We start from the raw sequence: 25,760 nt of genomic DNA, 5'->3' as shown, positions 1-25,760 counted from the left end.
GAAGGATGTAAGTAAAAAGTCAATCAATTCAATGATGTGCAGATTGGTAGGCTCAACAGCCACTGTAAGTTGCCCCTAGGATGCAGCTGAGTAGGAGAATCTGGAGGGCAATTGAAGAGAATGTGGAGAGAATGAACAAATTGATTAGTGTAGGGTAGGGCACTGAGAAATGCAGTGGAAGAAAGGGATCTGGGAATGCAAGTCCATAGTTCATTGAAAGTGGCATCACAGGCAAGTAGTGTCGTAAAGAAAGCTTTTGGCACATCGGCCTTCATAAATCAAAGTACTGAGTGCAGGACATGGGATGTTACATTGAAGTTGTATGAGACATCGGTGAGACCTAATTTGGATTATTGTTTGCAGTTTGGGCCACCTACCAAAAGGCAAGATGTTAATAAGGTTGAAAGTACACAGAAAATTTACAAGAATGTTGCCGGGTCTGGAACAGCTGTGTTATAGGGAAAGGCAGACAGACAGACAGACTTTATTGATCCCGAGGGAAATTGGGTTTTGTTACAACTGCACCAACCAAGAATAGTGAAGAAATATAGCAATATAAAACCATAAATAATTAAATAATAATAAGTTAATCATGCCAAGTGGAAATAAGTCCAGGACCAGCCTATTGGCTCAGGGTGCCTGACACTCTGAGGGAGGAGTTGTAAAGTTTGATGGCCACAGGCAGGAATGACTTCCTATGCTGCTCAGTGTTACATCTTGGTGGAATGAGTCTCTGGCTGAATGTACTCCTGTACCTAACCAGTACATTATGGAGTGGATGGGAGTCATTGTCCAAGATGGCATGCAACTTGGACAGCATCCTCTTTTCAGACACCACCGTCAGAGAGTCCAGTTCCACCCCCACAACATCACTGGCCTTGCGAAACAGTTTGTTGATTCTGTTGGTGTCTGCTACCCTCAGCCTGCTGCCCCAGCACACTACAGCAAATATGATAGCACTGGCCACCACAGGTTGAATAGGTTGAATAGGTTAAGACTGTATTCTTTAGAACGTAGAAGAGTGAGAGAAGATTTGATAGAGGTATACAAAATTATGAGAGGTATAGATAGTGTAAATACAAGCAGGCTTTTTCCACTGAGGTTGGGTGCGACTACAACCTGAGGTCATGGGTTAAGGATGAAGGGTGAAAAGTTTGAGGGAAACATGAGGGGAATCTTCTTCGCTCGGTGGGTCGTGAGAGTGTGGAACAAGCTATCAGTGCACATGGCGCACGCAAGCTCAATTTCATTATTTAAGAGAAGTTTGGATAGCTTATATAGGTCGTAGGGGTATGGAGGGCTATGGTCTGGGAGCAGGTCAATGGAAGCAGACAGCTTAAATGGTTCAGCACAGACTAGATGGGCCAAAGGGCTGTTTTTGTGCTGTACTTTTCTATGACTCTATGAGTAGCTGATGGTTAGTGTGAAACATTTGCATTGAAGAGCCTGTTTCCAGGCTATTGATTCTATGTGAAATAGAGACTCTGATGCAAGGACACAGATTAGCAAAGAATGGATCATTTTCTTTCATCTGTTTATACTTTGGCTGCTTGGAAGTACATCAAGCTGAGGCAGCGGTGCCCAGCGTACTGAAGCAGCAGAGCCTGGATCTGAGGCCGAATACTGAGCTGATGTTTGGCTGATCTAAAGGTTCAGAAAAAAGGTTCAAAGGTTCATTTTATTTTCGAAGTATGTATGCAAAATTCAGATAGCCGTAAAATTCAGTAAACTATAGAAAGAGTTGAAAGAAAGACATCAATTCCACCCCTCCCTCATGAAATGAAGAAGAAACAAAAATTGCAAACACCCCCAACCCCTCCCTCACACAAAAACTAACAGATCACCCTCATGGAGAAACAATGGTAAGAACATCAAACCCCAAATGCCAGCCCAGCTATCGGCAACACGAAAGAATGGACAGGAACACGAAAGAAACACAGAACTGAAAGAGGCCAATATGAACTACCATCCCATCCATGAATCTCAGAATTTCGATAATATCTCTGAGAGCACTGGGACCCAAAGGCCCCTCGGAGGGCAGTGACCAGATTGCCCAGTCAGAAGTGCTGGGCCAAATTGAGAAGGTCAAAGGTGAGGGACAGGCCAGTGTTCAGCCAAGTGCTCGACAAGGCTTAGTCTTCTCTGCACTGAGCTGAGGTGGCGGCCTACAACTAACAGGCTCCCGGATCATCCGCAGTGATGATTGTGGCCCTGCACGCACTTCCATGAACTTCAGTTCTGAATGGTATTTGCTTACTTTTACTGTTTCTTCTTTTTTTTCTGCACATTGGGCGCTCGGTGGTCTCTCTTTTAATGGGTTTGGAAGTGATTTGGAAAAATGTGTAGCTCAGGTGGTTGATGGATGGGTTGGGCTGTTCTCTGATCTTGGCAATTTGCTTGCAAGCTTTTCGTCAGCACGTAACGAGACATCGTCAGCACACTGTTAAGTGCTCACTGATGACGTCTCCTCATATTGGACTTCATTCAGGACTCAATCAGCTCTTTCGTCTTACTGACGTTGAGTGCCAGGTTGTTGCTGCAGCACCACTCCACTAGTTGGCATATCTCACTCCTGTACGCCCTCTCGTCACCACCTGGGTTTCTACCAACAATGGTTGTATCATCAGCAGATTTATAGATAGTATTTGAACTATGCCTAACCACGCAGTCATGTGTATTTGGAGAGTAGAGCAGTGGGCTAAGCATGCATCCCTGAAGTGCATCAGTGTTGATTGTCAGCGAGGAGGAGATGTTATCACCAATCCGCACAGATTATGGTCTTCTGTTTAGGAAATCAAGGATCCATTTGCAGAGGGAGGTACAGAATCCCAGGTTCTGTAACTTCTCAATCAGGATTGTGGAAATGATGGTATTAAATGCTGAGCTCTAGTCGATGAACAGCATCCTGACGTAGGTGTTTGTGTTGTCCAGGTGGTCTAAAGCCATGTGAAGAGCCATTGAGATTGTGTCTGCTGTTGACCTATTGTGGCGATAGGCAAATTGCAATGGGTCCAGGTCCTTGCTGAGGCAGGAGTTCAGTCTAGTCATAACCAACCTCTCAAAGCATTTCATCACTGTCGATGTGAGTGCTACCGAGCGATAGTCATTAAGGCAGCTCACATTTTTCTTCTTAGGCACTGGTATAATTGTTGCCTTTTTGAAGCAAGTGGGAGCTTCCACCCGTAGCGGTGAGAGGTTGAAAATGTCCTTGAATACTCCTGCTAGTTGGTTGGCACAGGTTTTCAGAGCCTTACCACGTATTCCATCGGGACCTTCTGCCTTGCAATATTCCATCTTGCAAAATCTCACCAATATTTCAATATTCTCTTTATTTGAAAAATATATAAAGGGAAGATATTTTCAAAGGAATTGAATTTTAACAACTACATCTTAGTTTTGGAGACAAGTTTTCTTTTTCTCATGGACTCTTTGCTGAAGAGCCAGTCCAGAACTCCATTAGGGTCAAATTCTATCCAAACACTCAAGCGCAGCATTAGTGAAAATACCAGACAAACGGTCAATTCTTTCACTTTGTCATTTCCTGCTATCCATGCTTTTGTAATTTCAGATCATAGAACCATAAGACATAGGAGCATTCAGCCTATCAGTCTGTTCAAACATTCTACCACCGCTGATCTATTATCCCTCTCAAAACACTCCTCCCCATAACCTTTGACACCCTTACTAATTAAGAAAGTATCAAACCCTGCTTTAAGTAAAATCCATGACATTACCCCCACAGCCGCCTGCGATAATGAATTTCACAGGTTCACTACTCTCCGGCCAAAGAAATTCCTCCTTGTCTCTGTTCTAGATGGTTATCCCTCAATTCTGAGGCTCTACCCTACGGTCCTAGACTACTCCCTCCTTCACCACAGGAAACATCCTCTCCACATCCACTCTATCAAGGCCTTTCAATGAGAACGCCCCCCCCCCCCATTCTTCTAATCTCCAGCAAGTACACAGTGCCATCAAGCACTCCTCATAGGTTAACCCTTTAATTCCTGGGATCATTCTCCTGAAACTTCTCTGGATCCAGTACATTCTTTCTCAGATAAGGGGCCCTAATTTTCTCACAATACTCCAAATGTGATCTGACCAATGCCTTATGAAGCCTCAGCAGCATTACATTGTTGTTTTTATATTCTGCTCCTCTTGAAAAGAACGCTAACATTGCATTCCTCACCAAAGTGCAAATGCAACAGAGTTTTTTTATTATCAAAGTATGTATACCATGAGATTCGTCTCCTTACAGGCAGCCACAAAGCAATGAAACCCAATAGAACCCATCAAAAAAAAGACCGTCAAACACCCAATGGGCAGAGAAAAAAAATGGTGCAAACAATAAAAGTAAGCAAGAGACATTCAGAACCGAAGTTCATGAAAGTAAGTGTGCAGCCCCCACAGCTACCTGTGACAATGAATCCGGCCAAAGAAATTCCTCCTTGTCTCTGTTCTAAATGGATATCCCTCCCCAGGGGAGTGTATCTGTGTTGGCTTTCTTGAGCAGTATGTTGGTGAACCTACAAGGGGAAATATTATCTTAAATCTAGTCCTGTGCAATGAGACAGGTAAGATTAACGATCTTGTAGTAGCAATCCTCTTGGAAAGAGTGATCATAGTATGATTGAATTTCGCATACAGATGGAGGATGAAATAGTTAGATCTAAAACTAGTGTATTACGGAATGAAGGAGGAGTTGGCTAATGTGGATTGAGGGCACAGGCTATTTGGTAGGACAGTTGAGGAACAGTGGAATACTTTCAAAGAGATTTTTCACAATGCTCAACAGAAGTATATTCCAGTCAAAAGTAAGGACAGTATGTCAGGGGAGAGCCAGCCTTGGATAACTAAGGAAATAAAAGATAGTATCAAATTAAAAGCTCAAGTATACAAGGTCGCAAAGAGTAGTGGGAGGCTGGAGGATTGGGAAAACTTTAAAAAGCAACAGAGAACAACTAAACAAGAAATAAGGAAAGGGAAGATAGAGTATGAAAGTAAATTAGCACAAAATATAAAAACAGATAGCAAAAGTTTTTATAAATATATAAAGTGGAAGAGGGTGACTAAAGTCAACATAGGTCCCTTGGAATACGAGAAGGGGAAATTGATATTGGGTGATAAGGAAATGGCTGAGGCATTGAATGACTATTTTGTGTCGGTCTACATGGTGGAGGACACATCTAATACGTCAAAGAAGGATGTTATGGATGAAATGGGAGATGAGGATCTGGATAAAATCACTGTCACTAAAAAGATAGTGATGAGCAAACTAGAGGGCCCGAAGGTAGATAAGTTCCCTAGTCCTGATGGAATGCATCCCAGGGTGCTGAAGTAATTAGCGGAGGTTATAGTAGAAGTGTTGGTAATCATTTATCAAAACTCTCTAGACTCTGGGCAGGTCCCGGCAGACTGGAAGACAGCAAATGTCACGCCACTTTTTAAAAAAGGATGTAGACAAAAGACAGGCAACTATAGGCCAGTTAGCTTAACATCTGTAGTCGGGAAAATGCTTGAAGCTGTCATTAAGGAAGAAATAGCGAAACATTTAGAAAGGAATGGTTCCATTAGACCAGGGGTGTCAAACTCATTTTAGGTCACGGGCCGGATTGAGCAAAATGCAGCTTCATGCGGGCCAGATCAGTCGGACTCGTGCGAACGCAGCTTTCGTTGCCTCCGTTTTTTCAGCCTGCTCTCATGTGTCTCAGTCTCTGCTATAACTACAAAGTGTTTCACTTTACAAATTCTGTTTCTTATGAAGAAGACTGCCGAGCAAGACTGCCGAATAAACACTAAAAACCCTGAAAACCTGGTACCTGAATAAACTCAGCATGAGCCATATCATACGCCATAGGCGCTTCGATTACTGGGGCCAGCTTTAATAGTAATTAGATATTATCTCACGGGCCAAAGATAATTCCACCGCGGGCCGGATTTGGCCCACGGGCCTTGAGTTTGACATATATGCATTAGACAAACGCAGCAGGGATTCATAAAGGGCAGGTCCTGTTTGATAAACTTACTGGAGTTCTTTGAGGATATAATGAGTGCAATGGATAGAGGGGAACAGGTGGATGTCGTATACTTGGATTTCCAGAAGGCGTTCGATAAGGTGCCGCACAAGAAACTCATAAATAAGATACGGATGCATGGAGTCGGAGGAAGTGTATTGGCATGGGTAGTGGATTGGGTAACCAATATAAGGCAGAGAGCTGGTATAAATGGGTGTTTCTCCGGTTGGCAGTCAGTGGTGAGTGGGGTGCCGCAGGGATCAGTGCTGGGCCCGCAGCTGTTTACCATTTACATTGATGATTTGGAAGAGGGGACTGAGTGTGGTGTAGCAAAATTTGCTGATGACACTAAACTGAGTGGAAAAGCAAATTGTACAGAGGATGTGGAGAGTCTGCAGAGGGATATAGATAGGTTAAGTGAGTGGGCCAAGGTCTGGCAGATGGAATACAACGTTGGTAAATGCAAGATCATCCACTTTGGAAGGAATAATAGAAGAGCAGATTATTATTTAAATGGTGAAAGATTGCAGCATGCTGTTGTGCAGAGGGACTTGGGAGTGCTTGTTCATGAATCGCAAAAAGTTGGTTTGCAGGTACAACAGGTTATTAAGAAAGAAACGGAATTGCTAGAGGGATTAAATTCAAGAGCAGGGAGGTCATGCTGCAACTATACACGGTACTGGTGAGGCCGCACCTGGAGTACTGTGTGCAGTTCTGTTCTCCATACTTGAGAAAGGATATACTGGCTTTGGAGGCAGTGCAGAGGAGGTTCACCAGGTTGATTCCAGTGATGAAGGGGTTAACCTATGAGGAGAGATTGAGTCACCTGGGACTGTACTCTCTGGAGTTCAGAAGAATGAGAGGGGATCTTATAGAAACCTACAAAATTTTGAAAGGGATAGATAAGATAGAAGTAGGAAAGTTGTTTCCATTGGTAGGTGAGACTAGAATTAGGGGACAAGATTCAGGGGAGAAAATTTAGGACGGAGATGAGGAGAAACTGTTTTTCCCAGAGAGTGGTGAATCTGTGGAATTCTCTGCACAGGGAAGCAGTTCAGACTTCTTCACTAAATATATTTAAGAAACAGTTAGATAGGTTTTTACATAGTAAGGGAATTAAGGGTTATGGGGAAAAGGCAGGTAGATGGAGCTGAGTTTACGGACAGATTAGCCATGATCTTATTGAATGGTGGGGTAGTCTCGATGGGCCGGATGGCCTACTCCTGCTCCTATTTCTTATGTTCTTATGTTCTTATTAGCCCTTGAGCCAATCATCACTGCAGCTGATCCAGTAGCCTATTAGTTACAGGTCACAGACTCAGTTCAATGCAGAGACAAGTAAACCTCGTGGAGCAGCGAGATGATCTGGCCCAACCTCACCTCCGGCCCCCACACCTTGACCTTTCCAATCTGACGGCCAAATTGACCTGCAATTTTGTCCACAGCCATTGCAACAATATAACTGCAAAGTGTAAACCTGTTATTAAATACAATAAATAAACAATTGTAGGACTGCTAATGATGTCAAAAATAACAACAAAGATTATAACTAATGACTGACAGCACAGTAGTGTGGTGCTTCGCACAGCATTTTACCATACAGATGACACAGGTTCAATTCCCATCGCTGCCTGTAAGGAGTTCGTATGTTCTCCCTGTGACTGCTGGGTTTCCTCCGGGTGCTCTGGTTTCCTCCCACAGCCCAAAGACGTACAAAATAGCCTAATTAAGGCTGCATGGTAGCGTAGTGTTTAGCACATGCTTTACAGTACCAGTGACCTGGGTTCAATTCCCGTTGCTGCCTGTAAGGAGTGTGCAAGTTCTCCCCGTGACCACGAGGGTTTCCTCCGGGTGCTCCAGTTTCCTCCCACCGTCCAAAAATCTACCGGTTGGGTTGGTAGGTCATTGTAAATTGTCCGGTGATTAAGTTAGGATTAAATCAGGGGATTTGAGTGCCATGGCTCAAATGGCCAGCCTGGCCTATTCTGCACGGTATCTTAATAAATAAATAAATGAAGTATTTCACACAAGAATATTCCGGTCTGTTTTCTCACATAAGGGAAGGTGTAATTTTGCTGTGTTACATGTTCTTATAAAAACACTATCTGCCAGTTAAAACGCAGCTGACTTGTAAAGTAACACAGTGGGAGAGGGCTCACGCCAGTCACTACCGCAAAGAACATCTGCTTCACGTCAGTCCTTGCCCCAGCCATTGACTTGAAAGAGCGTTCCTCACGCCAGGCTGAATGAAGCCCAGCTTATTTCAAATATTTGTCCAAACAACAGTGGGGTACCTTCAGCTGAGGGTTTCTCTCAGCCTATTATCCACTCAGAGTGAAATGTGGCGAGAGGGTTCAGAGAAATACTTACTCCTGACAAATGTGCTCTTCTTCCAAACCTAGCAAGCACCTCTGTTCAGAGACAGACTGGGCCACAGCAAAGATACCCCCCCCCCCCCCATCCCCCAGCTCCTTTTCATGAAGGGTTATAGCCACCAGTTGGTCTCGGCAGTCAAGAGACTCGGATACGCTCTTTGATAATAGAGTGATTATCTTGCCACTTAGTTGGTAGGTTGGGATTTTTTTGTGTGTATTTTCCCCTTGAAGCGTTGAGAGAAACACATTTGTGGTCCTTAATGATTTAAAGATGTGCAGTTAGGGGCAGGATTATGGTTGGATTCTGGGCATAGACTCTGAGGTACTACAACCTCAAAAGCTTCTATTCTTCAACACTCCCTTCCCCACACACTCCAATGAAAACTGTCACTCCTGAGTGGGCAAACAACCAGGATCAGGTTGTTCTTCCCTCACAGACATTTTCAGGTCTGTGTCTAATGGAGTGCGATGAAAGGAGGCAAACAGTGAATTAATCATACTGATTAAAGAAACACATCAGCTTTATCTGCCACATATAAATTGAAACACAAAGTGAAGTGCGTCATTTTGCATCAAATCAAATCAGTGAGGGCTGTACTGGGCAGCCTACAAGTGTCTCATTTTCCATGCACCAGCAGAGCATGCTGACAATTCGCAGAGGTCTTTGGACTGTGGGAGGAGATCAGAGCGTTCAGAGGAAACCCACGTGGTCATGGGGAGAACGTACAAGTTCTTTACAGGCAGCGGCGGGAGTTGAACCTGTGTCGCCTGTACTGTAGAGCGTTGTGCTAACCACTGCCCTACCTTGCCACCCCAAGGTCACTGGTGTTGAAATAATGTGACATGTTATTCCCACATATTGCATTAATCCACAACCACCTACAGCTCTCTAGAAAACATCCTCAATTTCCTTAACGTTTTTAACTATTATCTATTTTTGCCTTGCACCAATTACCTGGTGTTTAATTACTGTATATGATGTTGTAACATAGTCATTGATCCCTCTCTATGCTCCACTTTTCCGGGCTCTGTTTTGCTTTTGATATTCCCTGTCTGGGACATTTTCTGACATTAGGTCGTTTACTTTACCAAGGGCAGCGCAATGGCGTAACGGTTTAGCGCAGCACTTTGCAGAGCCGGCGATCCGTGGTACAGCTCTAATTCCACCATTGTCTGTAAGGAGTCTGAGTGTTCTATCCATCACCACCGGGTGATCACTTCTCCTCCTACATTTCAAAGGCTTATTTGTTAGAGTTAGTAAATCGTGGGCATACCATGTTGGAGTTAGCACTTGCATACTGTCCCCAGCGTATTCCCCGGACTGTGCTGGTCATTGACACAAACGACGCATTTCACTGCACGTGTGGAGAGCAACCTTTAATTCACTTATAATGCTAATTCTAATCTTCTCTCTCTACAGAAGCCACCCGACTGTTGGTGGACTCCTACATTTCACCCTTTAAAATTATTCTTATCTATCTTATCCCAGCTGACAACGCAACAAAGTACAGCATTTAATTGAAATTAGCTACCGATCACACCTCAGGACTAAGAATTCCACTCTGGTCACTCATTACTTTATCGGTGTTTATGAAGATTTCACATGCACTCACTCAAATTATCAATTTTCTCTTTTAGTATACGTTTCTTATTTTGTTAAAGCAAGCAGCGTTGAAAGCTTGCCAACCATATTTTAAATATTGTTGTGCGTAACAGAAGGAAATCCTTACCCCCAGGTTGCACAGATCAATAACACCCCCATGTCGAGCTTTCGCCCAGCACAACGATTCCATCAAAGAAACAACTTTTACACCAACGGAAGGATAGAGTTTTGGAGCTCAATCTTCAGAACTTGACATAAGTATCATTTCCCTGCTGGGATGCACAAAATTCCTCAAAAATGCCTTCAAGGCAATCTATGCTTTTATTGAATTCAAAAATTCCTTTTAGTTAATGTTGTCATATTTTTCAAGAGAAAGAAGCTGATTCTCTTGCCCTTCATTAGCCCTGCAACAACATAACTTTTTATGCAATAATAAAAGTTTATTTATTAATTTCCAGTCTTATTGCTCATATTAAAAACACAGTACATTGCTAGTGTAAAATTGGAATGGCTTACCTCTCTGTTAAAAAATCCTTGTTTTCTCCTTGTTAAACCAGAGTTGCGTCATTTAAACAGAAGTTAGTGCTAAAATCATCAGGCTGACTCACATAATTTTATAGTGCAGCAACTTTGTTTTCCATTTCACAAGGTGCCTTGAACCTGGTCTGCTGTCAAACACAGCGCATGATCTTGCTAGAGCATTGTACCAGCGTTGTCACACTATAACGGTTCAGTTCTTAATCCAAAAAAACTCTTCCTGGAAAGGAAATTGTGGAATAATGGGAGGTGGAAAAGATTTAAGGGAGGAGACGGAATCTGAACCAGGCCTGTGTTCCAAGTGTTCTGCAACTTAAGATGTTGTTATTCTTATGAATGTTAAAGCATCTGCACATCTGACTGGGAAGTGCACTGGTGCTCCCTGCTGATGCTGTTTGTCACGGACGTTTGATCATCATATTAAATAACAATTGAAATAATACTGAGTTCGGGCATGGACAGAACAAAATGCTGCCGCTTTTCTCTTTCTGGAATGTTGACGTTAACTAGCTTTCGGAGGATTCTATTAAATACAGGCTGTAATGTTAACCTTCCAGCTCATCATCTGGCTATAAATGCCATTTAACATGCTGCTGATTTCCTCGTGTTTGAGGGTTGCTAGGAATCACTTCTGTGATCCGCACAATCCCCACACGTTGTTAGAGCAGCTTTCCTTGTTGCTTTTTCTCCTGTAGCCTGAGGCAGCTTGCTGCTGCCCTGAACTCCCAGTGTCTGTTTTATTTGTTCTTTATTTTTCTTTCTTACCATTTCCAGTCATGAATTATGCAATGGGCATCTAACAATGTGATGACAGCCGGCGATCATAAAGCATATTTTTATTGTGATATTAAAATAGTTATCCTTGGCTAATCACGGGTGATGTACAATATTACTGTGATTTGTACGATGGTTTACTGTTTTGTTTACTATCATTTAGAACATAAAACATAGAAGATTACAGCGCAGTACAGGCCCTTCGGCCCATGATGTTGCGCCAACCTTTTAATCTACCCTAAGATCAGTCTAACCCTTCCCTCCTACATGAGAGGAGGTTTGATTGAGTTTTACAAAATTATGAGGGGTATAGCTAAGGTAAAATGCACAGGCTTTTTCCACTGAGGTTGGGTGTGACTACATCCAGAGGTCATGGGTTAAGGGTGAAAGGTGAAAAGTTTAAGGAGAACACTACATCCAGAGGGCATGGGTTAAGGGTGAAAGGAGCAAAGCATAAGGGTAACGTGAGGGGAAATTTCTTCACTCAGAGGGAGGTGAGAGTGTGGAAAGAGCTGCCTTTCGATAGGTACATGGATGGTAGGGATATGCAGGGCTATGGTGCCAGTGCAGGTCGATAGGAGAAGGCAGTTTAACTGGTTTCAGCATGGAGCAGATGGGCCAAAGGGCCTGTACTTTCCTCTGACTCTATAACCCTCTATTTTTCAATCATCCACGTGTATTGCATGTTTAATATTTCAGTGATATTTGAGTAATATTGTAAATATGTTGTTTAATTAAGCATTCTTTATTGTTTATATAATTCATTATGGTTACATGTAAAATATGTGAATTGCGTAACGTCATGACACTACCACGTGATCTGTGTGCACCTCACTTAAAATAAAACACAAAGTTAGATGCACATTTCAGACTCCCGTGTCTTCCTTTGAATTAGTTTCATGTTTTAAACTTACAAAACAATGTGCCTGTCTAAGATTTTCTTAAATGCCCCTAATGTATCTGCCTTTACCACCACCTCCAGCAGGGCGTACTATGCACCCACCACTCTCTGCATAAAGACCTTGATTCTGACAGCCCCTATACCTTCCTCCGATCACCTTAAAGTATCGCCCCTCATATTACCCGTATCCACTCTGGCTGTCCACTCGATCTATGCCTCTTATCATCTTTTTACCATCTACGTTTTCACTGACTGTCCTTCTTGGGAATATCCTTCAGCTGAATGCAGGGAGCATCCCCTAATGTCCACCAACTGTGGCCATTTTCTTTAGGATCCAGTCCTTGACTTTCCCTTGAGGGCAATTCTCTGAGGCAAATCTGAGGAACTCACCCACTACTAAGTTATGGTTGGCCACCATTCATGGTGGTGTGCGGGAATCTCGGGGTTTATATGTATCGGTGCAAGGGGATCGACAACATCGACAAGCCTTCAGTAAAGTTCTCACATAGACTGTTACTCTCATATCCAGCCCTCTAGAGAATTTGAAACTTAAACTCCTAGTTCAAAATAGCTTAGAATCACTTGAGATTAGATGTAGGGAAAAGTGGGCAGTAAGTTTAAAGTGCTGATCGTTCTCCTTTGAAGCAGGCTAGTGGAGAATTGGAGAAAATGATGTATAATAACGTGTATTAATTGGTGTGATGACATGCCGACATGCTATGTCACATTTCTGAATGCAACTGTTTCACTCAGTTTGAATTGATGTGGATGCATCAGGATTGGTTACGAGCTCAGACCACTGGCATCACATACCACGCGCCCATTTTGCATTCCCTTGACTTCATGCATGTCAAATGACCTATTAGTGTGGCACGGTGCGTAGCAGTTACCGCAATCACTTTACAAAGCCAGCGATCACTGATCGTGGTCCGATTCCCGGCACCGTCTGTAAAGACGTACGGTTAGGGCTCGGGCCCGTCAGCTGTGGACGTGCTACGTTGGCGCTGAAGTGTGGTGACGCAAGTCGACCCCTGGCTACCCTCGCAATTTGATTTGATATGATTTCACTGTTTTGTATGATTTTACGTGTTTTGTACATGTGACAAATAAAGCTAATACATAGAGGGTTATAAAATTCAGCAATGAGCGGTTTATCCAGAAGCAAATGCAAAGTAAACCACATTAGCTTCATTGGCCTTTGCAACTGGATGAATTCCTTTTCACATCTTGTAGCACTACCCTTTGATGTTAGTGGTAAATCCATATACCTAGCTGTCCTTGAGAGGGCAGTTGTGAGATACGTTATTTGAAAGTTTTCCCTCAGCTTTGGAAGAAGTGACATGCTCCAGGATTTTATATCTTTCTGAAGCACGATAAAGAAAGTGCCAGTTGTAAACAAAGTTATTGACTCCTGAAGGTTTCTGAATGAATCCAGAAAGATGTTGCCAATCAGGGTATCTTTTTGCCATAAGTGATGCTTAACAAACAATATGCTCAACATCAAAGACTTAGTGAATTATAGAATAGAGTCATAGAGAAGTACAGAACAGAGACAGGCCCTTCGACCCATCTAGTCCATGCCAAGCCCATTATACGCCTCATCTCACAATGGAATTGGTCACCCTACAAGCTGACTTTCAGTAGCATTTGTTCTCGATCAATTTCTCTCTTGTACTTTCTGTGTTAACAGGTCACCCTGTCATCGCCCTGTGGTTTATCAACTGATGGTTGCAATACCCAGATACCCTGCTTAAAAATTCCTATTTACTGTTCAGGTATCAACATAGATGTACCGATACTTTAAACACAGTGATTGGTTAAAGCATTATTGATCAATGAGTGGTGTCGCAGCAACAACCTGGCCTTCAACATCAGAAAGACCAAAGAGCTGACTGTGGACTTCAGGAAGGGTAAGAGAAGGGGACATAAACCAGTTCTCATAGAGGGATCAGAAGTGGAGAATGAGCAGTTTTATGTTCCTGGGTGTCAATATCTCTGAGGACCTAACATATTGACACAGGGAAGACATTTCATTCGTAGTTTGAGGATATTCGGTATGTCACCTAAAACGCTCACAAATTCTAATCTCTACAGACGGCATTCTAACTGACCGTATCACCGCTTGTTGGTGGGGGTCAGGCACTACTGTACAGGATTGGAGTATAACTGCAGAGCGTTGTAAAATTAAGTCAGTTACGTCATTCAAAGATTCAAGGTGAACTTATTATCAAAGAGTGTATAAATTATACAACCTTGAGATTTGTTTGCCTACAGACAGTTGTAAAGCAAGGATCCCAAAAGAACTCAATTAAAAAAAGTAAGACCAACCCCCCCAATGCCAACAGAGAAAGAGAATGAAATAAGAAAGCAAGTCATGCAAACCATAGAAGCGAGCATCAACAACAGCATTCTGAACCAAATTGAGTCCTTGAATCCAAATCCCTGGAGTAGGCCCAAAGCCTCGGTATTTAGTTCATCGTATTAGCGGGGAAATTGCTGCAACGTTCACAGACATGAAGCACAGCAGCCAGGGACACTCTCTCAGCCTTAGTGTCGTGCAGAGAGGAGCCCCCAGACTATCCGGGGCAGCGTTTAAATCGTCCAGACCTTGCATTAGGACCCTGTCCTGCTGCAGCACGTCGCCCCAGGCCTAGATTTTGCTGCCAGGGAAGCCGTTCTCCAGCATGGACACTAGCCTCTGTAGTATCCAGGACATCTGCAAGGAGCACGCCTCAGAAAGGCGGCGTCCATCATTAAGGACCCTCACCACCCAGGACATGGCTTGTTCTCATTGTTACCATCAGCAAGGAGGTGCCCACTTAATGATTCTGGAACAGCTTCTTCTCCTCTGCCATCTGATTTCTGAATGGACATTGAACCCATGAAGAATACCTCACTACTTTTTATTTCTACTTTTTACACTATATTCATATTTATTTATATACACACAAACTGTAATTCATAGTTTTTTCTCTGTATTATTGTGTACTGCATTGTATTGCTACCGCAGTACAATGAAAAAATTTCATGACATGTGCATGTGATATTAAACCTGATTCTGATTTGTGACATTAACATTAACAATGCCAATAATATTGATATTTTATACTACAAATACCAGAAGCATGAACTAAACTGCTTTGGAATGCATCAAGGAAATACTACACATTTTTCTTATTAATAAGCAACATCAATAATCAAAAGTTGTTCATTTCTCTTGCTGTTATCATATGTAAATATATATTTCAAAGAGCAGTACTGTTAAGCATGCAGAAATAGCTTGCTAGTCCTGTCTCCCGAATTCCTTCACTTTTGGATTCCAAATGATATTCTTTGCTCAAACTAATGAAGTCAGGAATTTCAACCCCTTTAGGATTTAATCCTGAGTCTTACATGGAACTGCCTGAACACTACACCAGTAAACATTTTCTAAGTTCATTCCAGTGCAAAAGAGGATTTTCACTTATAACTTTTATAACGGAGTTAATCCATCCCATGCACATTCCAATATAATGGTGGTAGTATAAATGCACTTTAATTGAATCAGTGTGTGTGTGGTTAGGGAGGAAAGGCAGCTCAGAGTAATTGAGCTACAGCTGGGTAAAATGTACTGAAAAGAAAAACGTTAGCCAAGCCTCACACAAACTGACTTAATTTAACTCCTTTGTTACCCGAATGCATTTTGCTTTCATTTCAATTAGAGTACAACAAATCCGCGCTTGTTCTCTAGTGCCAGTGAAGGGTCTTACCTCAGCCGTGATATTGTGTGCTGTAGCTCCCTTTAGCAGAGCCACTCTTGAATCATCGGTTATCGTTTCAAAGGCGAAATTTTGCAAGATCACGGAAGATAACTGAGAAGGACCCAGCTCTGTGCGCTGGACAATTTCTTCCACATAAACCCCTTTCTGGCCAATGCCGTAGAGTTTTTGTCAACTCTACCACGTTTAATTAAAGGCAGGCTTGTTAAAATACATCTGGGAAATATGATGTTGATCCAGTCTATAATGTGGATGTTTGCCCTTTGGCCATGGAATGAATGAATTTCACTAAAGTTATTATCTCTTAGGCAGCAGGTGCTTAGATTCCTAGTGCGAAGCAAAAGTAGACTTTTGTTGTCTGGTCTGATTTTAATTCAAATTCAATAATTTGAGCCTTTGTTCTTGGAATGAGCCTGCATATGTCCAAGAGAGCCTTGCTGTAACGAACTGGAAAAAAACACCACTGTCCCAACACCAACCGCTTTTATCCTCTCTCAAAGAGAGGAGAATCTTCAACTTCTGTTATGAATGACTAAGCACATCTGAGAAAAAAAGGAAGTGACATCTTCACCTCCTTCATCTGGAATGTCGAAGTGTAACCTCAAAGGCAAGTTGGGAGGTGGGCAAAACGGCAAAGTAAACAAAAGACACCATAGTGTATAATAACATGACTTCTTAGAAGATGTACCCCAGAGGCAGGGAAACAGTAAGGGACAGCGAAAGTACAACACCATCTGCACTTTCACTCACTGGCCATTTTATTAGGTACCTCCTGTTCTTAATAATGTGACCACAGCGTGCATTTTGCGGTCTTCCACTTAAAGGTTCAAAGTGTTGTGTGTACAGAGACGACTTTCAGCACACCACTGTTATTTGAGTTACTGTCGCCTTCCTGTCAGCTTGAACCAGTCTGGCCACTCTCCTCTGACCTCTCTGATTAATTAAGCCACAGAACTGCCACTCACAGGATGTATTTTAGTTATTCGTGCCATCTTCTGTAGACTCTAGAGGCTGTTCTCCATGTATATCCCAAAGTATTTCTGAGATGCACAAACCGACCTGTCTGGCACCTACAGTCAAAGTCACTTGGATCATATTTCTTCCCCATTCTGATATCTGAACCTCTTGACCACGTCTGCATGCTTTTATGCATTGAGTTTCTGCCGCATATAGGGTTGGAAGGTGTTGGATCATTGTGGAAGTAGCTAAAGGCCCCCCTGATGGGAGTTGTATATAGACCCCCAAACAGTAGTAAGGATGTGCCCTACAAATTACAATAAGTGATAGAAAATGCATGCCAATAGTGTTGGGGGGCTTCAATATGCAGGCAGATTGGGAAAATCAAATTGGTGCTGGATTCCAGGTGGAGGAATTTCTAGAGTGGCTACAAGATGGCTTTTTAGAGCAGCTCGTGATTGAGCCACTAGGGGATCAGCTGTTCAGGATTGGGTGTTGTGAAATGAACCAGAATTGATTAGAGAGCTTATGATAAGCTCTCTCTTTATTCTTTGGAGTGTAGAAGGTTGAGGGGGGACTTGATAGAGGTATTTAAAATTGTGAGGGGGATAGATAGAGTTGACGTGGATAGGCTTTTTCCATTGAGAGTAGGGGAGATTCAAACAAGAGGACATGAGTTGAGATTTAGGGGGCAAAAGTTTAAGTGTAACATGAGGGAGAATTTCTTTACTCAGAGAGTGGTAGCTGTGTGGAACGAGCTTCCAGTAGAAGTGGTAGAGGCAGGTTCGGTATTGTCATTTAAAGTAAAATTGGATAGGTATATGGACAGGAAAGGAATGGAGGGTTATGGGCTGAGTGCAGGCCAGTGGGACTAGGTGAGAGTAAGCGTTCGGCATGGACTAGAAAGGCCGAGATGGCCTGTTTCCATGCTGTAATTGTTATATGGTTATAGATAGATAGATAGATAGATAGATACTTTATTCATCCCCATGGGGAAATTCAACATTTTTTCCAATGTCCCATACACTTGTTGTAGCAAAAACTCATTACATACAATACTTAACTCAGTAATAATATGATATGCATCTAAATCACTAACTCAAAAAGCATTAATAATAGCTTTAAAAAAAAAAGTTCTTAGGTCCTGGCAGTTGAATTGTAAAGCCTAATGGCATTGGGGAGTATTGACCTCTTCATCCTGTCTGAGGAGCATTGCATCGACAGTAACCTGTCGCTGAAACTGCTTCTCTGTCTCTGGATGGTGCTATGTAGAGGATGTTCAGGGTTTTCCATAATTGACCGTAGCCTACTCAGCGCCCTTCGCTCAGCTACCGATGTTAAACTCTCCAGTACTTTGCCCACGACAGAGCCCGCCTTCCTTATCAGCTTATTAAGACGTGAGGCGTCCTTCTTCTTAATGCTTCCTCCCCAACACGCCACCACAAAGAAGAGGGCGCTCTCAACAACTGACCTATAGAACATCTTCAGCATCTCACTGCAGACATTGAATGACGCCAACCTTCTAAGGAAGTACAGTCGACTCTGTGCCTTCCTGCACAAGGCATCTGTGTTGTCAGTCCAGTCTAGCTTCTCGTCCAACTGTACTCCCAGATACTTGTAGGTCTTAACCTGCTCCACACATTCTCCATTAATGATCACTGGCTCCATATGAGGCCTAGATCTCCTAAAGTCCACCACCATCTCCTTGGTCTTGGTGACATTGAGACGCAGGTAGTTTGAGTTGCACCATATCACAAAGTCCTGTATCAGTTTCCTATACTCCTCCTCCTGTCCATTCCTGACACACCCCACTATGGCCGTGTCATCAGCGAACTTCTGCACATGGCAGGACTCCGAGTTATATTGGAATGTTATATAAAAGAACCTTTATGGACAAGTGAACATAATATGATCAAATTCACCCTGACATTTGAGAAGGAGAAGCTAAAGTCAAATGTATCAGCATTACAGTGGAGTAAAGGGAATTACAGAGGCATGAGAGAGGAGTTAGCCAGAATTGATTGGAAAAGAACACTGGCTGGGATGTCAGCGGAACAACAATGGCTGGAATTTCTGGAAGCAATTCAGCAGGCACAGGATATGTACATCCCAAAGAGGAAGAAGTATTCTCAAGGAAAGATGACATAACCAAGTCTAACAGGAGAAGTCAAAGCCAGCAGTAGGGCCAAAGAGAGGGCATATAATAGAGCCAAAATTAGTGGGAAGTTAGAGGATTGGGAAGCTTTTAAAAACCTAACAGAAGGAAACTAAAAAGACGTTAAGAAGGTAAAGATGGTTTATGAGAGTAAGCTAGCCAATAATATTAAAGAGGATACCGAAAACCAGTTCTGATACCTTAAGTGTAAAAGGGAGGCGAGACTGGATATCTGGAAAACAATGCTGGAGAGGTAGTAATGAGGGGGAAAAAATGGCGGATGAACTGAATAAGTATTTTGCATCAGAGCTCATGAAGTGTGTAAAGTCACCATAAGCAGGACAGACAAAGGAGAATCAGTTGATGTGTATTTGAATTTTCAAAAGGCCTTTGACAAGGTGCCACCTATGAAGCTGCTTAACAAGCTACGAGCCCAATGGTGTTACAGGAAAGATTCTAGCATGGATAAAGCAGTGGCTGATTTGCAGGAAGCAAACAATGGGAATAAACGGAGCCTTTTTTGACCCACTGCCGGTGACCAGTGGTGCTTCACGGGGGTCTGCGTTGGGACCGATTCTTGTTATGTTTTATGTCAGTGATCTGGATGGTGGAATTGAGGCTTTGTTGCAAAGTTTGCAGAGAATATGAAGACAGGTGGAGAGGCTGGTAGTTTTGAGGAAATAGAGAGCCACAGAAGGACTTAGACAGATTAGAATAGGCAAAGAAATGGCAAATGAATGCTGGGAAACGTATGGTCATGCAATTTGGTAGAAAAAATAAAAGGGTTACTATTTTCTAAATGGAAAGAAAATACAAAAAACTGGGATGCTAAAGGACTTGGGAGTAGTCCTGCAGAATTCCCCAAAGGTTAGTTTACAAGTTCTGTGGTGAATAAGGCAAATGCAATGTTAGCATTCATTGCAGAAGGACTAGTATCTGAAAGCCAGGAAGTAATGTCGAGACTTTATAAAGCACTGGTGAGGCATTACTGTGAGTATTGTGAGCAGTTTTGGGCCCCTTATCTTAAAAGGGATGTGCTGAAGCTGGAGAGGGTTCGAAGGAGGTTTATGAAAATGATTCCAGGATTGAATGGCGTGTCATATGAAGAGCGTTTGATGCCTCTGGTTCTGTCTTCACAATTATTCTGAAGAATGAGAGGGTGAACTTGTGGTAAACTATGTGTATACCTGTCTGGACACGGCCCTCTGCTGACTGCTCCTGTGGCTCCTCCCACAGACCCCTGTATAAAGGTGATTGGAGGCACTGCTCCTCCCTCAGTCTCTTTTGCTGCTAATAAAAGCCTATCGTTTGCCTCCCGTCTCCGAGAGTTATTGATAGTGCATCAATTTTATTAGCAGCAATTTTAAAACATGGAGAGCATTTTACGACCAGACCAATTGGATCTCGACCCTCAATCCCAGGAAGCTGGCGACGCTTTCGAACTCTGGCTAACATGCTTTGAAATGTACCTGGAGGAGATTCATGTGACCGAGCCTGCCACGATGCGCAGGGTTCTCCTCTCCAGGGTCAGTCCAAGGGTCTACTCCATGATCAGAGACCAAATGGACTACCAGGGTGCAATAGATGCCCTCAAAAGGCAATACCGGCGGCCGGTGAACACCGTCTACACAAGACATAGCTTAGCGACACGGCGGCAGCGGGCTGGGGAGTCGAGCGCTGAGTTTGTCCGGGCCCTACAGACACTCGTGCGGGCCTGCGACTGCAGGGGACTGACGGCGGAACAGCATGCGGAGCTGCTAGTAAGAGACGCCTTCGTTATGGGGATCAGGTCAGTGTACGTGCGCCAGCGGCTGCTGGAACATGCTGATCTTACCTTACATTTGGTGATCAAGTTGGCCGACACACTGGAGGTCGCGCTGCACGATGCTGATGCTGTCCAGGCGCGCAATGTCCCGCCGGCCCCATGGACGCTGCAGACCCCGCAACCCGCCGGCGAATCGACCTCGGCTGCTGCCAGGCGCGAGTCCGTGAAGTCCCCGCAACCCGCCGGCGAATCAACCTCGGCTGCTGCCAGGCGCGAGTCCGTGAAGTCCCCGCAACCCGCCGGCGAATCGACCTCGGCTGCTTCCAGGCGCGAGTCCGTGAAGTCCCCGCAACCCGCCGGCGAATCGACCTTGGCTGCTGCCAGTCGCGAGTCCGTGAAGTCCCCGCAACCCGCCGGCGAATCGACCTCGGCTGCTTCCAGTCGCGAGTCCGTGAAGTCCCCGCAACCCGCCGGCGAATCGACCTCGGCTGCTTCCAGTCGCGAGTCCATGAAGTCCCCGCAACCCGCCGGCGAATCGACCTCGGCTGCTTCCAGTCGCGAGTCCGTGAAGTCCCCGCAACCCGCCGGCGAATCAACCTCGGCTGCTTCCAGTCGTCAGTCCGTGAAGTCCCCGCAACCCGCCGGTGAATCGACCTCGGCTGCTTCCAGTCGTCAGTCCGTGAAGTCCCCGCAACCCGCCGGCGAGTCGACCACGGCTGCTGCCAGGCACGAGTCCGTGAAGTCCCCGCAACCCGCTGGCAAGTCGACCGCGGCTGCTGCCAGTCGCCAGTCCACGCAGTGCTACGTCTGCGGACTCGAAAAGCACCCCCGAAAACGCTGCCCGGCCCGAGAATCTATCTGCTCCAGCTGCGGAAAGAAGGGCCACTTCGCCAAGGCCTGTAAGTCCAGACCACCAGTGGGGTCGAGCAGCGCCGCGTGCGAGGCATGGGGGTTGCCATCTTTGTTGGCACCACCTCGCCCTGTCTCCGACCCACGGGTGCTTACCGGGCACCAAGACGGCGATTCAACTCGGGCCTCCGTAACCCTCGACCAAAGCGCCCCACACCAGCTTGCAAGGTCAATGATGGACATCCTGGTGGAGGGGCACAGGACTAGCTGCCTGTTTGACACGGGCAGCACTGAGAGTTTTATTCACCCGGACACGGTGCAACGCTGCGGACTCGTGACACGGCCAGTAAGCCAGAGGCTCACCATCCGGGGGGGTTGTGTAGCAACACTGGTGGTGCAGGGCACAGAATATCGGGACTTTACATTACTGGTCATGCCTCAACTGTGTGCCCCTGTGCTATTGGGGCTCGACTTCCAGAGCCACCTGAAAAGTGTGACAATAGAGTATGATGGGCCCCTCCCACCAATCACTGTCAGAAATCCTCAGTTTTGTGGGACTTTGTCATATACCCTGCTACTGACCACACACACACACACTGACCCGCACATCCCACCCAACACCATGCCAACAGCCGCGCTACTGACACCACTTGCAGTCTCTCCACCCTCAAGATCCCTCCCCCACCGCTGTTCGCCAACCTGACCCCCAATTGTAAACCTGTGGCAACTAAAAGCAGGAGGTACAGCACGGGGGACAGGGCCTTCATTCAGTCAGAGGTGCAGCGGCTGCTCAGGGAGGGGATCATTGAGCCAAGCACAAGTCCTTGGAGGGCCCAGGTGGTCATTGTTCGGACCGGGCAGAAAAATAGGATGGTTGTGGACTATAGCCAGACCATCAATAGGTTCATGCAGCTTGACGCGTACCCCCTACCCCGCATCGCGGATATGGTCAACCAGATAGCTCAGTACAAGGTGTACTCGACCATAGACCTGAAATCCGCTTACCATCAGCTCCCCATCCACCCGGAGGACCGCCCCTGCACTGCCTTCGAGGCGGGCGGCAGGCTCTATCACTTCCTGCACGTCCCCTTCGGTGTCACGAATGGTGTCTCTATCTTTCAGAGGGAAATGGACCGAATGGTGGACCAGTGCCAAATGAAGGCTACGTTCCCATATCTGGATAACATCACCATCTGCAGTCACGACTGACAGGATCACAACGCCAACCTCCAACGATTTTTCCAAGTGGCCAAAGCTCTTAACCTTACCTATAACGGGGACAAGTGTGTGTTCAGAACCACCCAACTCGCTATCCTTGGGTATGTCGTGGGGAACGGGGTCATTGGCCCTGATCCCGACCGTATGCGCCCCCTGTTAGAACTCCCTCTTCCCACCACCCTCAGAGCCCTCAGACGGTGCCTGGGCTTCTTTTTCTATTACGCCCAATGGGTCCCCCATTACGAAGACAAGGCCCGCCCCCTGGTCAAGTCCACCACATTTCCCCTCTCTGCCGAGGCCTGCGCGGCCTTCAGCTGCATTAAAGGGGACATTGCCAAAGCAACGATGCATGCGGTGGACGAGACCATTCCCTTCCAAATAGAGAGTGATGCCTCCGACTTCGCGCTGGCTGCTACCCTCAATCAGGCAGGAAGGCCAGTAGCATTCTTCTCTCATACCCTTCAAGGCCCTGAAATTCGGCACTCCGCGGTGGAGAAAGAACCCCAGGCCGTAGTGGAAGCTATTAGGCACTGGAGGCACTATCTCGCCGGCAAAACGTTCACCTTGCTGACCGACCAGCGCTCAGTTGCGTTCATGTTCAGCAACCAACAGTGGGGCAAAATCAAAAATGATAAAATTTTGCGGTGCAGAATAGAACTCTCCACCTACAACTATGATATCCTGTACCGGCCTGGAAGGCTCAATGAGCCCCCTGATGCCCTATCATGGGGAGCATGTGCCAGCGTGCAGCTCGACCAGCTATACACCCTCCATGCAGATCTTTGCCACCTGGGGGTCACCTGACTTTACCATTTCATGAAAGCCCGGAACCTGCCTTACTCCCTTGAGGACATCAGGACGATGACCAGGGACTGCCAAGTCTGCGCTGAGTGCAAACCGCACTTCTACCGTCCTGCAAAGGCACAACTTATTAAGGCCACCCGCCCCTTTGAGCGACTGAGTGTCGACTTTAAGGGCCCCCTTCCCTCCACCGACCGCAATGTGTACTTTCTTAACATAATCGACGAGTACTTGCGGTTCCCCTTTGCCATCCCCTGCCCCGATACCACAGCCACGTCCATCATAAAAGCCCTGCGCCAGCTCTTCACTCTGTTCGGATATCCCTGCTATATCCACAGTGACAGAGGGTCCTCCTTTATGAGTGACGAGCTGCGCCAGTACCTGCTGGCTAGGGGTATTGCTACTAGTAGGACCACGAGCTATAATCCCCAGGGGAATGGACAGGTGGAGAGGGAGAATGCCACTGTGTGGAAGGCCACACTCTTAGCCCTTAGGTCAAAGGGATTGCCGGTCTCTCGCTGGCAGGAGGTCCTCCCCGAGGCACTCCACTCCATCTGCTCCCTGTTATGCACGTCCACCAATGCCACCCCTCATGAGCGCCTATTCTCTTTTCCCAGGAAGTCTGCCACTGGGACCACCCTACCGGCTTGGCTGACGTCCCCAGGGCCAGTGCTGCTCCGGAAACATGCGTGGAGCAATAAATACTCCCCGATGGTCAAGAGGGTTCACCTACTACATGCGAACCCCCAATATGCCTACGTGGTCTTACCTGATGGGCGGGAGGACACGGTCTCCGTCCGCGACCTGGTGCCCACAGGAGCACCAGACCCCTACCCCACACACTCCACGGTGACTATGAACCCCGTACCCACCGATGTATATACTCACGAGACACCGCGTACACCAAGCCCTACACAGACTCCTCACAACACTCCCATACCGGGCGCCACGCACATGCATGAGGGATTACTGACGCCTAATGGGCTGACACCTCAAGTCAGGCCGGAGCCAGCACAACCACCGGCACTGGTGCAATCACCACCGGTGCTACGTAGATCGCAGTGACAGATTCGACCGTCCGATAGACTTAACCTGTAAATATACTTGTAAGAAACTTCGCCCCGTGGGGACTCTCTTTTAAAACAAAGGAGGGGTGAATGTGGTAAACTATGTATACCTGTCTGGACACGCCCCTCTACTGACTGCTCCTGTGGCTCCTCCCACAGACCCCTGTATAAAGGCGATTGGAGGCCCTGCTCATCCCTCAGTCTCCGAGATGTTGTGGTCTCTTTTGCTGCTAATAAAAGCTTATCGTTCGCCTCCCGTCTCTGAGAGTTATTGATGGTGCATCAGAACTCATTGAAACCTATCGAATAATGAAAGGCCTTGATAGAGTGGATGCGGAGAGGATGTGGAGGCAAAGTCTGAAATAGAGGAGCGTCCTTTTAGAACGGAGATGAGGAGGAACTTCTTTAGCGAGAGAGTGATGAATCTGTGGAATTCTTTTCCACTGACGGCTGTAGAGTCCAGGTCTTTATGTATCTTTAAGACAGAGGTTGATAGATTCTTGACTGGTTAGCTCATGAAGGGATACGGGGAGAAGGCCATGATGAAATGGCGGAGCAGACTCGATAGGCCTAATGGCCTAATACTGATCCAATATCTTATGGTCTTAAGGTCTTATAAAGTCTGACCCTTCCCTCCTACATAGCCCTCCAGTTTCGTTTGTTTATGTATTGAGATGCACCGTGGCCCTCCTGACCCTTGAGCTGTGCTACCCATAATCCCCTGATTTAATCCTAGCCTTATCACGGGCCACATTCCCATGACCAATTAACCTACCAACCGGTATGCCTTTAGACTGTGGGAGGAAAGCCCATGTGGTCACCGATACGGTAGTGTACTGCCGCCCTTGGTAGCATAGTCCTTATCATCCATGTGCCTATCTAAGAGATTGTTCCAAGTTGTTTAATGTATCTGCCTTTACCACCACCCCTGGTGGGCCATTCCACACACCCACCACTGTTACAAGGTACCTAAATGAACGATGAGGGTT

General features: G+C 45.6%; 1 protein-coding gene across 1 annotated transcript in view; it reads right to left on the bottom strand.

Annotated features, from left to right (window-relative positions):
* Window positions 1–10,840, bottom strand: part of scara5 (scavenger receptor class A, member 5 (putative)) — a 161,190-nt gene extending 150,350 nt beyond the window's left edge. Inside the window, exon 1 of the mRNA XM_073057455.1 lies at window positions 10,506–10,840. The gene's annotated coding sequence lies outside the window, so the exon portion shown is untranslated. The remainder of the gene's footprint in view (window positions 1–10,505) is intronic.
* Window positions 10,841–25,760: the final 14,920 nt, after the last annotated feature.

The sequence above is a fragment of the Hemitrygon akajei genome, chromosome 9 (genome assembly GCF_048418815.1).
Source record: "Hemitrygon akajei chromosome 9, sHemAka1.3, whole genome shotgun sequence".
Lineage (NCBI taxonomy): Eukaryota > Metazoa > Chordata > Chondrichthyes > Myliobatiformes > Dasyatidae > Hemitrygon > Hemitrygon akajei.
This window is presented reverse-complemented; position numbering and strand designations above follow the sequence as displayed.